The sequence below is a fragment of the Coregonus lavaretus genome (assembly GCF_964263955.1).
Source record: "Coregonus lavaretus genome assembly, chromosome: 4".
NCBI lineage: Eukaryota > Metazoa > Chordata > Actinopteri > Salmoniformes > Salmonidae > Coregonus > Coregonus lavaretus.
In genome coordinates this window covers 71743674-71762998 of record NC_139991.1, presented here as the reverse complement: position 1 = coordinate 71762998, position 19325 = coordinate 71743674, and the positions used below count along the sequence as shown (strand labels likewise).

The 19325-nt window shown below is 42.9% G+C and overlaps 1 long non-coding RNA gene across 1 annotated transcript; it reads right to left on the bottom strand.

Moving 5' to 3' along the window:
- Window positions 1-14440: 14440 nt before the first annotated feature.
- On the bottom strand, window positions 14441-18804 carry LOC311128049. Its single transcript, XR_014613176.1, has 5 exons — window positions 18288-18804; window positions 18080-18202; window positions 17734-17884; window positions 15557-17513; window positions 14441-15065 (listed from the first exon to the last, which is right to left on the bottom strand). It is a non-coding gene; the product is annotated as an uncharacterized lncRNA (long non-coding RNA).
- Between the last annotated feature and the right edge of the window lie 521 nt (window positions 18805-19325).

Below are 19325 nucleotides of genomic sequence, written 5' to 3'. Positions count from 1 at the left end.
CTGACCCTTACAAAAAAAGACTGCAGTTTTGAAAATGCAGTAACTGCAGTCGACTGTGGTACTTTGGGCGCAGTAATTGCAGAATAACTGCAGTTGAACTGCAGTTATACTGCAATCTTACTGCAGTAAAAAAAACGGTGTTATTTTGGACCCGGTATTTGCTACATACTGCAGTTATAATGCACTCTAAAACAGTATGTAAACATTATTGAAGTGACCAGTGTGCAATGACTATGTACATAGGGCAGCGGTCTCTAAGGGGCAGGGTACTGGGTGGAGGCCGACTTGTGGTGACAATTTAACAGTCTGATGGCCTGGAGATAGAAGCTGTTTTTCAGTCTCTCCGTCCCAGCTTTGATGCATCTGCACTGTCTCCGCCTTCTAGATGGTGGCGGGGTGAACAGCCCGTGGCTCGGGTGGCTGAGGACATTGATGATCTTCTTGGCCTTCCTGTGACACCGGGTGCTGTAGATGTCCTGGAGGGGAGGCAGTGTGCCCCCGGTGATAGGTTGGGCTGACCGCAAACACCATCTGGAGAGCCCTGCAGTTGCGGACAGTGCAATTGCCGTACCAGGTGGTGATACAGCCCGACAGGATGCTCTCAATGGTGAATCTGTAGAGGTTTGTGAGGGTCTTAGGGGCCAAGCTGAATTTCTTCAGCCTCCTGAGGTTGAAGAGACGCTGTTGCGCCTTCTTTACCACACTGTCTGTGTGGATGGACCATTTCTGGTCAGCACGCCAAGGAACTTGAAGCTTTTCACCCTCTCCACTGTGGCCCCATCGATATGGATGGGGGGCGTGCTCTCTCTGCTGTCAGCAAACTTGATGATTAAGTTGGACACGTGCGTGGCCACGCAGTCATGGGTAAACAGGGAGTACAGGAGGGGGCTGAGCACGCACACCCCTGTGTTGAGGATCAGCGTGGCGGAGCTGTTGTTGCCTACCTTCACCACCTGGGGTCGGCCCATCAGGAAGTCCAGGACCCAGTTCCCCAGGGCGGGGTTCAGACCCAGGGCCCCGAGCTTAGCGATGAGCTTTGATGGCACTATGGTGTTGAAGGCTAAGCTGTAGTCGATGAACAGCATTCTTACATAGGCATTCCTCTTGTCCAGGTGGGATAGTGCAGTGCGATGGCGTCGTCCGTGGATCTGTTGGGGCGGTATGCAAATTGTAGTGGGTCTAGGGTGTCGGGTAAGTTGGAGGTGATATGTTCCTTAATTAGCCTCTCAAAGCACTTCAAGATGACAGAAGTGAATGCAATGGGACAATAGTCTTTTAGTTCAGTTACCTTCGCTTTCTTGGGTACAGGAACAATGGTGGACATCTTGAAGCAAGTGGGGACAACAGACTGGGACAAGGAGAGATTGAATATGTCCGTATACACTCCAGCCAGCTGGTCTGCAGATGCTCCGTGGACACGGCTTGGGATGCCGTCTGGGCCAGCAGCCTTGCGAAGGTTAACGCACTTAAATGTCTTACTCACGTCGACCACGGAGAACGAGAGCTCAGAGTCTTCGTGAGCTGCGTTGGCCCGTGTCGGCCGCTCAGTGTTTTCCTTGAAGCGGGCGAAGAAGGTGTTTAGCTTGTCCGGGAGCGAGGCGTCGGTGTCCGCGACATGGCTGGCTTTCCCTTTAGAATCTGTGATTGTCTGGAGTCCCTGCCACATGTGTCTCATGTCTGAGCCGTTGAATTGGGACTCCACTTTGTCCCTGTACTGACGTTTTGACTCTTTGATTGCCTCACGGAGGTCAGAGCTGGTCTGGTTGTACACCTCCATGTTCCCAGTCACCTTGCCATGGTTAAATGCGTTGGTTTGCGCTTTCAGTTTTGCGCAAATGCTGCCATCTATCCACGGTTTTTGGTTTGGATAAGTTCTAATCATCACAGTGGGAACAACATCCTATATGCACTTCCTGATGAACTCTGTCACCAAGTCAGTGTATACGTCAATACTATTCTCAGGGGCATTTCCCAGTCCGCGTGATCAAAACAATCTTGAAGCATAGATTCTGATTGGTCAGACCAACGTTGAACAGTCCTCACACGTACATAGGCAACCACACACAGACAGACAACCTGACACAGACAGACAGACACACACACACACACACACACACACACACACACACACAGACAGACAGACAGACAGACAGACACACACACACCGTCTTGGTCTTTTTGTTACTGTGGTTACATTTGGAGGAAGGATGGAAAATCATCCGCCCCCCTGTTGCTCCCAATCAATGTCCCCCTGCTGTCATTCCATGAAAAGCCCACCCTTTCCCCTTGCTATCATTCCATGAAAAGCCCACAATGCCCTCCTCCTGGGCTGTACAGAAAATCACTAGCTGGTTAAGCAAAAAGAAGTTAGCTGTAGCCATTTTGAATGTAGGCATTGACACGAATTTCCATGTGACTGCAGACAGGATTGCTATGATTAAGATTATTTTGTCTATCGTAACAATAGGACCATCTCTTTACGGGAAGTGGAAATGTCTCTAATGTCACAGGGGGAAAGGTTTAAGCTTATTCTGTAAGGATCGAGGCTTCCTGGTAGTATTCGCCGTGCTTGTCTCTTGGCAAACTGTACTGTACAGTATGTGCCCATTGACCTACTTTATGAAACAGGTCATTGTTAACCCTAGAGAAATGATTATTATACATATACCGAGTGGACAAAATGATGAAAGATTACTTGAAAGCATGTCATGAGTGACAGTTGAATTGATAGGAGTGACTATGTACTGTCCTTTCAAATTACTTTTGTTTTCCTTTATTGTTCTATACCAGACAACAGTGATGGCCGGTATTCAATCTGTCTTTTCCATAGCAATGTTTATGCAATATTGTTGTTTACACAACTACAACCCACGCACACTGAAATATGGAATTACTGTAAGTAGGCGTTTACCTGCTGTGATAAACCTTTTTCACCAAAATCGTTTCATTTGATTTGATTGTGTGTCCATGTGCTAGCTACAGCAATGCTGGTTTGATTAAATTGAGCTTTTCATGTCATTGTTGGGGGGTGATTTCTGTGTAGGTAAACTCCTAGTTAGTCGAAGTACGAAGAAAAAGCAGCTCTATTTTTCCACTCCCGTCTTTTTGTCACTTTATAGCCTATTTGACAGAAAACAGTGACGTTTACGTCATAAACACAACAAAATCCATGTCACAACTCGGGATTGAGCGGTCAGATTTACCCTACCATAGAATATTACCAGCAAATCAAATCACATTTTATTGGTCATACATAATCACTCTTGGGTCATCGATATTTAACTTCCCTGTGAATTAACCCGTTGGATCCCTGTGATCGAGTGCGTATTCACTCTCGACTTGCATTTCATGAGTGGAGGCAGATTTGTGTGCTGTGCTCCCATATGGGTTACCCAACATAAATCATAAATATGTGTCTCAGCACTGGCCCCAAGCACACCTCATATATAATTCATATCCAACAGGGGAAGGAGATGATGTTATAGAATTCCTACAGTATGACACATCTGCTCTGCCTCAATGATGACGATATTTTACCACAGTGACTGGAAACACTGTAGGCTAACTCACTTCTCGGGTGAGAAGTCATTCAGGGTGGTTGTGTCAGACACACATACACACACACACACACACACACACACATACACCCACACACACACATACACACAAACACACACACCCACACACATACACCCACACACATACACACACACACATACACACACACACATACACACACACATACACACACACACACACACACACACACACACACACACACACACACACACACACACACACACACACACATACAGACTTTGTATTACCTCTCATTTCTATTGTGCTCATGGTTGTCTTTCTTCCACAGTAATAATCTTCTGGCCCTATTCAGCAGCACTACCAGCCATATCACTTTCCAGATGCAGTCTATTTCACCTCACACATCATTAGTTGTTTGATGAGTCACGCTCTTTGTGTACAGTTTGCCTTGCTGGAGATTTCAAATGTGTTGCATAATTAAATGTTGAGCTTTTCCTCTGGGAACTTTGTTTCAATGTGTTGGACAAAAGGGAGGGTAAACATGCAAGGCTGTCCTATTTCTTTGAGGAAGAGGGACTCTTTGCATAAAACATGATCCCCTCAAAGCGCATGTTTCTTTAGTTGGGTTTTATAGATTAAGACGTGGTCAGAAAGAGGCAGATTAGGTGGTTGTCAACCCTGTTATGGTGTCAGCGAACAAATGGTGCCACATCATGCCTATTGTTGCTGAATTTGAAAAACGATACAAGTTTCCAGCCAGAGAGAGGTTTGCTGGCTCTCTGCATCACGGAGACATTTGTAGTTTTTGAAAATTACAGCATTTTGGAAGGGAAATTACCCCCTACTTTTAGGACCTTTTCTTATTATCTTTTTGACTACAGGACAATCACTCTTTTTACATTGTAGCGAAAACCTACATGATGGTAGCTCTCCAGGAACAGGGTTGGAGAGCCCTGATGGAGACACTGGTGGCTGGAGATAATGAATATGGTTTGGGACCGAGTTTGGGAAACAACGGCTAATAGCAACACGGACGAGACTATGAGACTGCATTGGTGCCCTGAATGTATGGCTTAATAAGGTTAAAGGGGCACTTCACCACGTTTTAAAGGGGCACTTCACCACGTTTTAAAGGGGCACTTCACCACGTTTTAAAGGGGCACTTCACCATGTTTTAAAGGGGCACTTCACCACGTTTTAAAGGGGCACTTCACCATGTTGTAAAGGGGCACTTCACCATGTTTTAAAGGGGCACTTCACCACGTTTTAAAGGGGCACTTCACCACGTTTTAAAGGGGCACTTCACCACGTTTTAAAGGGGCACTTCACCACATTTTAAAGGGGCACTTCACCATGTTTTAAAGGGGCACTTCACCACGTTTTAAAGGGGCACTTCACCACGTTTTAAAGGGGCACTTCACCACGTTTTAAAGGGGCACTTCACCACGTTTTAAAGGGGCACTTCACCATGTTGTAAAGGGGCACTTCACCATGTTTTAAAGGGGCACTTCACCACGTTTTAAAGGGGCACTTCACCACGTTTTAAAGGGGCACTTCACCACGTTTTAAAGGGGCACTTCACCATGTTGTAAAGGGGCACTTCACCATGTTTTAAAGGGGCACTTCACCACGTTTTAAAGGGGCACTTCACCACGTTTTAAAGGGGCACTTCACCATGTTTTAAAGGGGCACTTCACCATGTTTTAAAGGGGCACTTCACCACGTTTTAAAGGGGCACTTCACCACGTTTTAAAGGGGCACTTCACCATGTTGTAAAGGGGCACTTCACCATGTTTTAAAGGGGCACTTCACCACGTTTTAAAGGGGCACTTCACCACGTTTTAAAGGGGCACTTCACCACGTTTTAAAGGGGCACTTCACCATGTTTTAAAGTGGCACTTCACCATGTTTTAAAGGGGCACTTCACCACGTTTTAAAGGGGCACTTCACCACGTTTTAAAGGGGCACTTCACCACGTTTTAAAGGGGCACTTCACCACGTTTTAAAGGGGCACTTCACCATGTTTTAAAGGGGCACTTCACCACGTTTTAAAGGGGCACTTCACCATGTTTTAAAGGGGCACTTCACCACGTTTTAAAGGGGCACTTCACCATGTTTTAAAGGGGCACTTCACCACGTTTTAAAGGGGCACTTCACCACGTTTTAAAAGGGCACTTCACCACGTTTTAAAGGGGCACTGCAGTTGCTACATCCATTTTTGGACTTATAAATGAATGATATGCACCCATTGATCCTTGAAGAATATAACTTATAAATGCCTCTTGAGCATATTTCAACTGTTGAACACAAAATAAAAGCTTGTTTTACTCCAATGTTTGTAAACAAATTAAATGTAAGCAAACACTATATAGCCTCGAAACATGGTTAAAGCTATAATCATGGATGGTCAGTCTTTGCATCCATAGTTCTGTCTATGAATTTAAGAGTGGTTACATTTCTCATGACCCATTCCTTAGACTTTTACTGAAACGGGTGGGGAGTTCTTTGTTATTGTTTCCACTGCTGATTCCCCCTGTGAGGTTTTGGTACAGCCCCCTCAGATTAAAATTAATAGTCACATGGACTGATCATTTTAGATTCAAAGTGCCAAATTACATTGATACAATTTTGTTAGTGTCACCTTTTTAGGTGCCCAGACTATTAATGTGCATGCACATAATAATAATAATAATCAATTTCGAATTAGTGTGGCAAGTTAAATAGTGTCGGTTCAAATCAAATAAAATGTTATGTGTCACATGCTTCGTAAACAACAGGTGTGGACTAACAGTGAAATGCTTACTTACAGTTCAGTGGCTTTGATATTTTTTTTAGCTTGTCGAACAACTTTTCTCGATTTATTGGATTCCATAAGCAGGTTGGTATTTATTGGGATGACTCATGTAGTGGAGGCAGCTCTGCAGAGTGCTAACTAGCTGGCACAGCCACAAATTCATACAACTAACTTTAACCTTAACCATACTGCTAACCCTAACCTTAAAATAAGCTCATTTTTGGTTTCATCCATCTGTACGATGTAGCCACTTTGGACTTTGGAGCTAGCCCATCTAATGGAAATCGCTCAGTTCTGCGTCCAGGGCAAGATTCATGACAATAAAGGTCAACCTGCATTCGATAACTTCTTGGCTACTCTAATCTAGGGGTTTTCAAAGTTGAGGTTACGAGGGAACTGCAGTGGGGTCGCCAAAATATAAAACATATATTATAATAATTAAAGGGAAACTTCACCGCTAGACACTATTTGTGGTGTTTTTCCAGTTTCCTTACATAATTATGACTGTAAGTCGCTTTGGATAAAAGCGTCTGCTAAATGGCATATTATTATTTATTATTATTATGAGTGATGAGAGGGTCTGGTTCTCGCCGGGAGAGTTCAAGCAATGACGTCATTGGTTGATTGAGCCTGCTGTCTGATCTAAAAATGAATGGAGTCATGTTTTGTAGCAATTATTGTCACCATCAGAAATGTTCCTATCTGCCAGGACATTGCAGGATATCTAGGTTGACTCATTTTCCCTGGCTTTGTAAAGACTACAGCCTGACGGGAGCCCTACTTCCTTGTTCCCATCAAAGGCAGGCTTTTCAAAACGGGGGCGGAACAACTATAGTTTACAGGTCCACTGGAGCTATGTTACCGTGCACTGTCTATCCAAGATGTCTAAACAATTAGCTACAATGGCTACTTCTGATGATTCCTCTTTCAAAGAAGAGCTAGATGACTAATTGTTTTACATAGGAACATAGAGCCCTATTTATTTGAGCCTATACTGAAGAGGTGTTGAGACAGTGAGAAAAATTATTGCAAGACCAGTAAGCAGCGGTGGCAGTCTAGATCAGCTGGACCGGGACTCAGGAGGGCGAATGACAAACGAGTAAGTCATTTTGCTGTCGGTAGGTAGCTAGCAATATAACTTCTCTTTTTACAAGAGGCAATGTTGTTCAGTACTGTTACAGGGGTGGGTCGCAGTTCTGGAGCAACCCACTAGGTGTCATCCTCTGACAACCATAGGCACCTCCTCACTCACTGTCTGGACTAATCATTATCCTATTGGTGTCACCTGTGGCTATCTGATTCACCTGTGTATTTATGCCCTCACTTCCCTGTGTTCCCTTGCTCAGTTTTCTCTGCTAGTTCCTGAATGTCAAGCAGCATGTATCAGTGTCGGATCACGTGATGGAGTTACAGGTACTCGAGAAGTGTTCTCCCTGTGTCATTGTGTTTTTCCAGTCAGAGTTAGTATTTCGTATTGTTTGTTGTCAGCCTGTTTTTTGGAGACCTATGTGCTCCTCAATTGTTTTGTATCTTGGCTTTTGGACCACCGGTAAAGATCCTTGTTTCACCATCCTTGCCTACTGCCTACTGTCTATCCTGCACCGCACCTGGGTCACACCTCACACCAACCCTTACACAGTACAGTACAATTTGGTGATTGATTCGGCCATAACGGGGCTTGCTAGTACCACTACAAGCCAAGCTAGCCAAGTTAATCTAACTAGCTGTGTTTGCTATACCTAAAATGTACTGTAGTCTAACATTATTGCTAGTTAGCTAACTAGCCTAGCTAGCCTCAGTGCCTCTCATTAGGCGTAAAACTGGATAAATGTTTTGATGGTGGAGAGTAAAGGAATTACTTTGGCTTTATGACTCATATTAGTCTTGGAGTGACTATCTGTGTGTTGTAGCTAGCTAACGTGTGTCTGTGGGATGTATCATATTCTACACCATGCTGCTACAGTAGGAATACAAACAGTAAACAACTCTCAAGAGGAGATGTGAAAGGTCCCATAAGAACAATTTCCCCTTGTATCAAAGTGACTCCCAACACCTCACTACACCACCCAAACACACCATATGCAAGTATTCCCAAAGTAGAACTGTAGTGTATATATGTCATACATTTACATAACTGTTCCTGCATACTGCTGTGTAAACTCACCTCGGTCTCCAGAGCAAATACATTTAGTCTTGAATACATGTCTACTTCACTGAACAGAAATATAAATGCAACAATTTCAAAGATGTTACTAAGTTACAGTTCATATAAGGAAATCAGTCAATTGAAATAAATAAATTAGGCCCTAATCTATGGATTTCACATGACTGGGAATACAGATACCTTAAAAGAGTTGACGTGGATCAGAAAACCAGTCAGTATCTGGTGTGACCACCATTTGCCTCATGCAGCGCAACACATCTCCTTCGCATAGAGGCTGTTGACTGTGGGATGTTGTTCCACTCCTCTTCAATGGCTGTGTGAAGTTGCTAGATATTGGTGGGAACTGGAACACTCTGTCGTACACGTCGATCCAGAGCATTCTAAACATGCTCAAAGGGTGACATGTCTGGTGAGAATGCAGGCCATGAAAGAACTGGGACATTTTCAGCTTCCAGGAATTGTGTACAGATCCTTGCGAAATGGGGCCGTGCATTATCATGCTGAAACATGAGGTGATGGCAGCGGATGAATGGCATGACAATGGGTCTCAGGATCTCGTCACAGTATCTCTGTGCATTCAAATTTCCATCGATAAAATGCAATTGTGTTTGTTGTCCGTAGCTTATGCCTGCCCATTCCATAACCCCACTGCCATCATGGGGCACTCTGTTCACAACGTTGACATCCGCAAACCGCTCACCCACACGACGCCATACATGCTGTCTGCCATCTGCCCGGTACAGTTGAAAACGGGATTCATCCATGAAGAGCACACTTCTCCAGTTTGCCAGTGGCCATCGAACGTGAGCATTTGCCCACTGAAGTCGGTTACGACACCGAACTGCAGTCAGGTCAAGGCGCGAGAGTCAGGGGCGAGACTGAGTCAAGACCGAGACCGGAAAAATTTGAGTCCAATTCAAGACCATGATTGTAATTTCGTAAAATCACCACTATAATAAGAGTTCAAAATGTCCAGTATTTCTGTGTTCACATTTCAGAACAACATATGGTTCCTTTAGACATTTATAGAATATTGAAAAAATGCATGCTGAGGGAAAATAGAGCCACTCTACAAATGATTACTAACCCAAACACAGTGGGGAACAATGGGCCTTCTACGCCTTCAGAGAAGGGCTAAGGATTTATATAATAAGTATTCTAATTATTATTTTCAATGATGTTCTGATTTAATCTCTTCAGTTTTTGTTGGAAAGGAAAGGGTTAACACTGAATGGAATAAAATATCCAATCAGGATTTTGCTTTGCTGGTCTCTGCGAAGATCAATCTAGCTAGCTAAGTCAGCCATTGGCTAGGCCATCAGAAGCTAAATAAAGGCATCTGCCATTCAACTGTATTAGGGCAACATTTTGGAGTGACAGTAGAATCAACCAATCACATTTTGGAATCAACCAATCATCGTTTTTACAAAAATGTATGGAAACTTCTGTCTTCTTGAAGGCCAACAGGTCACTCTGCGCAATAGTAAGTAGTAGTTTTCTCACGGTCTAGCTAGCTAGCTTTTGTTATCGGCTAATTTGCAGCAGCTGTTATCAAAGAGGATGTTGTTGCTAATTTGTTAGCTTCTCCCTTTTCAAGAATAACTTTCAACAAGAAGTTGAGTTTCAAATGATCATCTAGTGAGTGGAACAGTGATTTTTATTGCAGCGCGCTTGCTGTTGTTAGCCATTTCATTGAAAATAACTTATGTGTGTGAAACATTGTTGCATTTTAAAGTGGAACTGACAGCATTTTAGCAACATGAAATCTTATTAAAATCTGTTCATATACACCCCCAGGAAGAATGACACATTTTTAAACATTTTCTGACAAGCAAGCACTTATATATGGTCATTTTCACATTTTCATAAATTCTTTAAATGTTTGGCCATTTGTGAAAATTCTATAGCAATTTAGAGTGGGAAAGCGGCTGTGCGTTTGGACAGTTAATAGACACTGCAGTAAATAAAACCGAATAAAAAAATCTGTCTTGCCTGGGACCGGGGTCTACACAGACCGGTGCGCTATAGACAATCAGAGCTACAGTAGGCCTTTATACAAACAAGCCATTTGCCACATGGGCCTGCTGTCATTCACTTTGAACTGGACTGTGTGTTTACAGGCAGTTGCAACACCGGGACTTTAGATAATTCGAATGCATTCGCCAAAAGCCACAAAAATACACCTGAATGGATTTCTGCAAATACAGTATGTAAACACTACGGGAGTCCTCTTACATTTGGGAACTTTACAGTCCTTTTGATCAAACAACCATGAAAAGGTAGGCTCTCTCTCCCTCAGTTATGCACAACAACAAGATCAACAACTAATGCTAGCCAGAGCAAGATGAGCTAAAATCTAACGAAGGAACATTTGATAAACCCTCTCAAACTTTTTCAGCTAGGTGTCTGTCAAAATTGCACTGATAAACGATGAGGAATTTTTGCCTTCTCTGCCTTTTGCAGCTTGTCCCAACCAAGGACCCAAGCTAACTGGCTAAAGTTGGCTAGCTTGCTAGCTAGCTACTTCCAGACACAAATGAGAGAACAACTCACTCTGACAACTTTACTCACCGTAGCAGAGCTGGCTAGGCTGTTTAAATGTTATCTAGAGCGTTTGTGACTAAATATTACTTTTTTTGCCTACGTTTACTGACACCGGTCCGATTCAGCGGGTGTTGCGCGTTTGTAAATTCATCAGTTGTTCTCCGCTCTGGCACACTCAGAAGAGAGTTCTCTGAAATCAGAGTAGATGGCCAGAGTTAATTTGCAAACGCAAGAGATATACTAACTGGATAACAGTCGTTCAAGTTCTTGCTAGCTAACCAAATGACACCTGCATCTCTAGCTGTGTATAGCTAGCTATCTAGCTAACGTTAGGCTCTGTGTTTTTAGCTTGCTTCATAAATAGATACACTAGCCTATTAGCCACATTATGACTGACTTGTGATCATTGCCCTTGCTAGTTTGATTGTATTGACATTCCCAGCCTTAGTTACATTCGTCTTTTTTTGTCGAGAATATTGAGTCATTGAAACTGATATTTTTGACTGATATTATGATTGTCTGTTTGTTTCATATCTGCAAAGTAGTTAAAACGCTGTCAGTTCCACTTTAAACTTTAGGTCACCGGTTACTTTGTGTGCTAAACGTGAAATGTTTTTTGCAGTGGGAAGTAATAATTGTACATTTCGATTGGGAAATGCTTAATGGTTGTGTTTTTCTATTCTTATGATTGGGACCTACTGGCTTATTATGTCTGAGTTTATGGACTGGTTATCCTTTAACATCCGTTTATGGACTGCCTATCCTTTAACATCCGTTTATGGACTGCCTATCCTTTAACATCATGCTGTGTGTGACTGCTGTCTTTCCATCGGCCCTATGCAGTGGTGTAGTGGTGCCTGGAGAAGTTAGTGTACTCTAATGTTGCCAACAAGCTCCCAAACGGCCCGCCCAGCTTAGGAAAGGCACCCTGTGTGAAAAATCCAATGTTTTGCTATGTTTTTTTAATGAGTTTTCCTATAGATATTTCAAAATCACACACCTTTTTTTTTATAGAAAAAATACAAATGTGATGGTCTTGTCGTAGAAATATTTGACTCAAAAAGTAGTCAACTTAAAAATATTTCTCAAGAGACTGGAACTTGTGAATTTAGACTTTTATTATTTGTATAACAAAGCCGAGCTTGCTCCATGGAGCAACAACTGTTTGCCCTGAACCGGAGCGCTCCTTTTATACAGTCACACTGATACAACTGATAGTTACTCCTCCCTATGTGAATGATTAACATCTTTCAGTATCACATGTTGGCTACTCACGAGGGCTACTTGCGCTTCTCTAAGTGGGGCCTCTGTATCTTATTAGTGGCATGACTCAAAAACGTATGTACATACGTACGTTAAAGAACAATCACACTCTGTATTGACTATATTCACTATCCAGGCATGCATCTGGAGTACAAAGTATCAATCATGTTCATTCTGTTTCACCTTTATCATTTCATAACACATTATAAAACATATCAATTAATACTTAAACATGGTGTAAACATGTCATCCATAACCCATTCTCAACCACATACATTTAAGCATTTATCATTTACCATCCTCCCTGGCCCTTGAGATTATGTGCATGTGGCCATGTGTCAGGTCATAAGGTCATAAGCACAAACAAATGATAACACGAGTTCCATTGTTACTCCAATCTCCACACAGCCATCACGAGGAGTTGTATCTCCATCACATGTCATTGACATACCCAGACCAGCTGCAGGGAGTTTATGAAAAACACATAAATGTCTCTGCTCTGTATTAATCCTTCAACTGGTTCTCAATCCATAAACATTTTAAGGCATATAGGTGTTTAATTCTACAACATATGTACTTGAAAATCATCTATAGTCTAAGTCCACAACAATGCTTAAACCACATCAATCTGACTTGGGCCTGTCAGGGCTTGCCTCTGATGCAAACAGATCATGATGACAATTGCGCATCACAAATAGCCTACTAACCAACACTTTTTTTTTTTTCAATACCTGGTTTGCATACCCATTGTTGCCTTAGTTAGCATTTACTGGTAGATATCATACGTTGAAACCTCTTTCCTACCGGCGTCATTCTTCTGTGAGCTCCTCCATGGCAAAACCAGTTAAGAGCTGCACACTTACATATGACATTTTAGTCATTTAGCAGACGCTCTTATCCCGAGCGACTTACAGTCAGTGAGTGCATACATTTTCATACTCGCCCCCCGTGGGAAACGAACCCACAACCCTGGCGTTGCAAGCGCCATGCTCTACCAACTGAGCTACAGGGGACACTTGCTGCCTGCAGACGATATTCCGCTGAAACTAGGCTATGTGAATATATTTCACGTGCTTTGCGATTGTGTAGGCTACTTTGTGCATGATTTCTCTATTGTACTACATCATTGATAAGTCGTATACCTCCACTACACTACATTGATTCGCATCAGTAGGGCTTAAGAAGTTAGTATACGCAATGCCCACTGAAATGTGGGTATACGGTTTATACCTGCGTATTCCCTCCACTAAACCACTGGCCCTTCGTGTTTTACAAAAAGTGCACTCTCCTACATGAGTGCGCTGGTATTATGGTTGCTGTCCTTTCAGAATCACGAATCTGTCACACACTGAAGGCCTATAGGTTCACCACTGTCACACACTGAAGGCCTATAGGTTCACCACTGTCACACACTGAAGGCCTATAGGTTCACCACTGTCACACACTGAAGGCCTATAGGTTCACCACTGTCACACACTGAAGGCCTATAGGTTCACCACTGTCACACACTGAAGGCCTATAGGTTCACCACTGTCACACACTGAAGGCCTATAGGTTCACCACTGTCACACACTGAAGGCCTATAGGTTCACCACTGTCACACACTGAAGGCCTATAGGTTCGCTGCTGCGCAAACATGTCTATAATAGATAAGGATGTTAAAATATTGTTTCAAGAAAGGAGTGTATATATTTGGCCTGGCGAAACGGTTTTATGCGCTGACAGAACGGAAGCTGATAATTATGAGTTATTTACTCCGCTGTTCTCGGGAAGTAATTGAGTCCTCACTGTCCGAGACAGAGTCAAAACCGAATACAAATGTATCCGACACGAGACACTCAATATGTGGTCTTGAGTACAACAACACTGCCTTCTACATCTGCATTGCTTGCTGTTTGGGGTTTTAGGCTGGGTTTCTGTATATAACTTTGTGACATCTGCTGATGTGAAAAGGGCTTTATAAATACATTTGTTTGATTGATTTTATTGTCCCCAGCACAAGGTGCACCTGTGTAATGATCATGCTGTTTAATCAGCTTGTTGATATGCCACACCTGTCAGGTGGATGGATTATCTTGGCAAAGGAGAAATGCTCACTAACAGGGATGTAAACAAATTTGAGCGAGAAGCTTTTTGTGAGTATGGAATATTTCTGGGATCTTTTATTTCAGCTCATAACATGGGACCAACACTTTACATGTTGTTTTTATATTTGTGTTCAGTGTATTTGCTATATTGACAGACTAATCTACTGTTTTATTGAAACATGTTTACTTGCCAACAAATTAAAGTTTAAATAATACACCAACTCCCTGCATAATTTGTTTTAGCAGTAGAATTGAAGCTAGTTTATACAAATACATTTCATGAATATCACAATCAATTGATCCAGAAGTGGAAGTCAACACTTTATTGGTTTCTGATGTAGCTGGAATCGTTTAGTCACTTTTCAGTACACTTGTAAAAAATATGATAGAAACACCATTGTTTACACATGTACAACAGCTAGCAATATCTATACCACAATGCAGTTCAGAGCATACTACGCATTCTAGATTGTACTACAACATCAGTCTAACTGAATATGGATGTTGTGTTGGTTGAATGTTCCAGGCAGGTTCCAGAATGTTCTTCAGCTGGTGAACCTCTTCTCGTGTTGGGTAATGGCAGCTGGTTTAGCAGGCTTTGGCGCTGCGGCAATGTTCTTCACCACCCACTGCTTCGACGTCTTTCAGAAGATTTGTATGTACTGCAAGCCTCCTGGAAAGACATGATGACTGATCATGAGGATGTGTAACCATACAATAAACCATGTTCATCTAAACAAAAAAGGGTACAGTAGACTGGTATGTGTTTTGTTCCATTCAGTCAATAACGGGGCATTGAAATGAGCTTTTAGCAAAGATGTGAAAAGTTTGAGGGGGGCTTGACTTGTAGACATTCTAGTTGTGTATGGGCACCTACAGTTGTGCTGTAGAGTAGGCTAGAAGCACTGTCAACAGAGTGAATAGGCTAGAAGCACTGCCAACAGAGTGAATAGGCTAGAAGCACTGTGAATAGGCTAGAAGCACTGCCAACAGAGTGAATAGGCTAGAAGCACTGCCAACAGAGTGAATAGGCTAGAAGCACTGCCAACAGAGTGAATAGGCTAGAAGCGGTCAGTTCATGCCAAAGAACTGACTGCAAGGGTGTTAACAGTTTGAGGAGCACTTGCCTTGTAGACAGTATTGGTGATTTTGTTTCATAAATACCTTTGGCTGTCCTAGCTTGTTTCAAAGTCAAATGATGTTGAGCTTGAGCTTATTCCAGGCTGAAAGCTTTCATCCAATGGGTCTACAGACTCTGTACTACTAAAGCTGGTGTCAAGGTCAAGGTCATCAGCAGCATGATTAGTCTGTAGGACACACAGTAGTCAGTGATTAGCCAACATTTTACTACTTTGTCACCATCAATACGCACTCAAACAAAGTACTATATCCACCCAGCCCCTCATTTACATTTTAGTCATTTAGCAGACGCTCCTATCCAGAGTGACTTTACAGTTGGTGCATACATTTATTTATTTTCATACTCACACACAATACCCACCCCCCAACAGACATCAGGTCAGAGACCTGGCCGTGTGGTGCCAGGACAACAACCTCTCCCTCAACGTGATCAAGACAAAGGAGATGATTGTGGACGACAGGAAAAATAAGAGGACCGAGCATGCCCCCATTCTCATTGACGGGGCTGTAGTGGAGCAGGTTGAGAGCTTCAAGTTCCTTGGTGTCCACATCACCAACAAACTAACATGGTCCAAGCACACCAAGACAGTCATGAAGAGGGCACGACAAAACTGCATTGTTGGTTAAGGGCTTGTAAGCATGTCACTGTAAGGTCTACACCTGTTGTATTCGGTGCATGTGACAAATATAATTTGATTTGATCAGTCACCCACACCATCCCCTACTTACTAATACCTCATTTTCTCCAAGCCTTGCATGAACAATCAACTAAGCCTCCATAATACAGAGAGAACTCCAGTAAAAGTTGTAGCCTACTTGTAAACACACCAACTATGACAACAAGACACAGACCACGTTTATGCCTAGCGCCAGTATATTTATTTGCTCATCATGGAGTCATGGAAAGATTTAGTAGATTTTTGTACGATTTTAGAAGGTGACTTACACTAGTTCCTGGTGCTGAGCTTGATGCCGCTGCAGATGTTGATGGGATCAGATTCTAAATAGAACACGTAACGTTTGTCACGTTAGCCTCCGCGGTAGTTAGTTAGCTAGCGTAACATAACGAAGCTAACGTTAGCTTGCAAAGTTACACATCACATCGCCAGATAGCAGCTGGCTACCCACATACTGACACCATACTCACACAACTTGCACACACATGCATGCTGCTGCTACTGTCTATTATCTATCCTGTTGCCTAGTCACTTTACCCCTACCTATATGTACATAGCTACTTCAATTACCTCGTACCCCTGCACATTGACTCGGTACTGGTTAGCCATGTTATTTCTACTCGTTATTTTTATTCGTTATTTGCTGTGTATTTATTCCTCGTGTCACTATTTCTATTTATTTATTTTTTATTCTTCAACTCTGCGTTGTTGGAAATGAACCCGTAAATAAGCATTTCACTGTTAGTCTACAACTGTTGTCTACGAAACATGTGCATACCTGCCAACTTTTCAAAAAACCTTGGAGTGAGATTTTGTCCTGGGTCCTGCAGTCGGTGAAAAGCAATTGCACTGCCTGCGTCTCAGAACTGCGGCCGCCTTGATCTCATGAGGTTATCGTTGCCCACGTGTGCATGACGTCAGAGAAAGTCGGGATCAAGTCGGACACAAATCTAACCAGCATGCATTGGGCGGTGATCGCCGGTGATCGATTCTGCGCAGACCTGGCTCATCTCAAATGAGCCTCTTGTCTATGATCTGTCGGCATGGTTATACTGGCCTGTGGCCTTCTTGGAGGCCTTGATGATATCGGAGGGGGGCTCCCATTTGAAGCAGGGCTCCAGATTGCCCATCTTTATGGTCATTATTGAGGACAGGGTGCCATCCAATGCTAGGCTGTTTCTTCTCTTGGTTTTGTTCAGTCCCACAACTGAAAACACCCTCTCAGCATCTGCGTTTGCATGGGGCAACACCAGGACAAGCTTGGCGACGGCAGCAAGCCTCTCGAATTATTTGGCTCCTGTCACCTATGGAAAATGCACCAAAACACAATGTAAAAACATACCTTGATTTTTGATTGATTAATACTGTAAGTATACTGTAGGTTGATCCATTAACAAAGTTCAGATAAAAACATGCATAATTTGCAACATGCATGACACAAATATGCATGAAACAATTTTAAGCAACAGATGTAGCCAAGCCACACCTGCCAAAAGGAAAGACAAAAAAGGAAAAAATGTTTACCTTATGCTTCCGGGTTGCCATTTCAGCCCAGAAGCTTTCCATTTCAGTTTCGTCCTGCAGGAATATCATTGGCATGGTCTGATAATTTAGAAACTCCTCACCCAGAAGGTCATGCTCCTCTGGCCCATGGTATGGGAGGAGATGGGGAAACCTATTTATGAAAGTAGAGTTACAAGTTGTTACGTTTTAGGTATATAGTCATCAACCAGCAGCAGTTCATACACATCTTTGAGGAGAAGCCACATAAGAATATCTCGTGTGCAGTTTAGGAGTGAACACACCTCATCATAAAACACAGGGTATTTTAGCTAAGATGATAGTCAATAATTAGAGAAAAAAAACTAACCTTTCAACAAAGTACAGGACATCTTCGATGTCACTTTCAGCCCTCTGCCATACATCTACAAATTGTGCTTGCTTGATCAGTGGCTCTTCCAGTGGCAGCTTCTTAAGTGCATAGTCCACAGCACTTGTCAGGAAACACAACACAGCTTCAAGTTTTTAAAGTTTAAGAGCGTGAGTACTCAATTGGACGACATTTCATTGTTACATACCTGGTCTCAGCTCAGCTTCTTATCAGACTTCTTGAGGTAGTGACCGTTTCATCTCCTGTTGTCTTTCGCGGCAATAGTATCTCTTCTTCTGTCGCTAACTTCGGGGTGCAGCGCATATGGTTCAGTGGCGCTCATCTGCGCCATCTACCGTCGGGGAGTTTGAAAAAAAGGAACGAACGAGTCTCGGCCGATTTTTGTTGCGTGAGAAATTGGATGTGTGGCGTGAGTGCGTGTGAAAACAGGCAAAAACGTGTGTCACACGGCGAAAGCGTGAGAGTTGGCAGCTCTGCATGTGACAAATAAAAAGTGATTTGATTGATATGCCTTGGAATCTCTAGCCAGCATATTACGAAAGCTAGCTAGCCAGATTTTGGTTTAGATAAACAAATGTAGTTAGCTTCGTTACCTCAGCTTGACTTATTTTCTGCTGCGCTGATCGGATGCCTACCTCTTTGAAGTTCGACGACATGGCAACCCATCAGTTGAGACTTCAGTTTTGTTTCGAAATCCTCTGGCCAAAGACTATACAATATGAAGATAGGCAGAAACTGCTTCTCCAATTGAAATCCCTGATCACGCTTCTAGGCAATGTCATGGCGACGTTGGTTAGCTGAACTCATGCACAGAAACAGAAAAACGTCATCGGGACTAACGGTCGTTACGCGCTGAACTACTCAAGTGCATGCCGTCAAATCAAAGGTACTCCTTCAATATAAAGTCAGTTTGTCACTTTCACAAGGTTGGAATAATAACATTTTCAACTACTTAAAACATTGGCTCGAACCTAGGTTGTGTCTTTAGATTTCGAGAAAATTAACAACTAAGGAAGTTCACTTCTCAAACCCCAAACCCCGGCTTGGTCTGCTTCGCAAGCGTTTCCGGAAGTCTCGCAATGTTGTGCCTCTGGGTTTAGAAACTCTGTGTTCTGGCTGAAAGTGCTGGCTACAAACGCAGACATTTGATATTTCTCACATTAGTTGGATACACCTCCACGGGGCGGTACGATGTCCTGAAATCGCTATGAATTCTGGATATTGT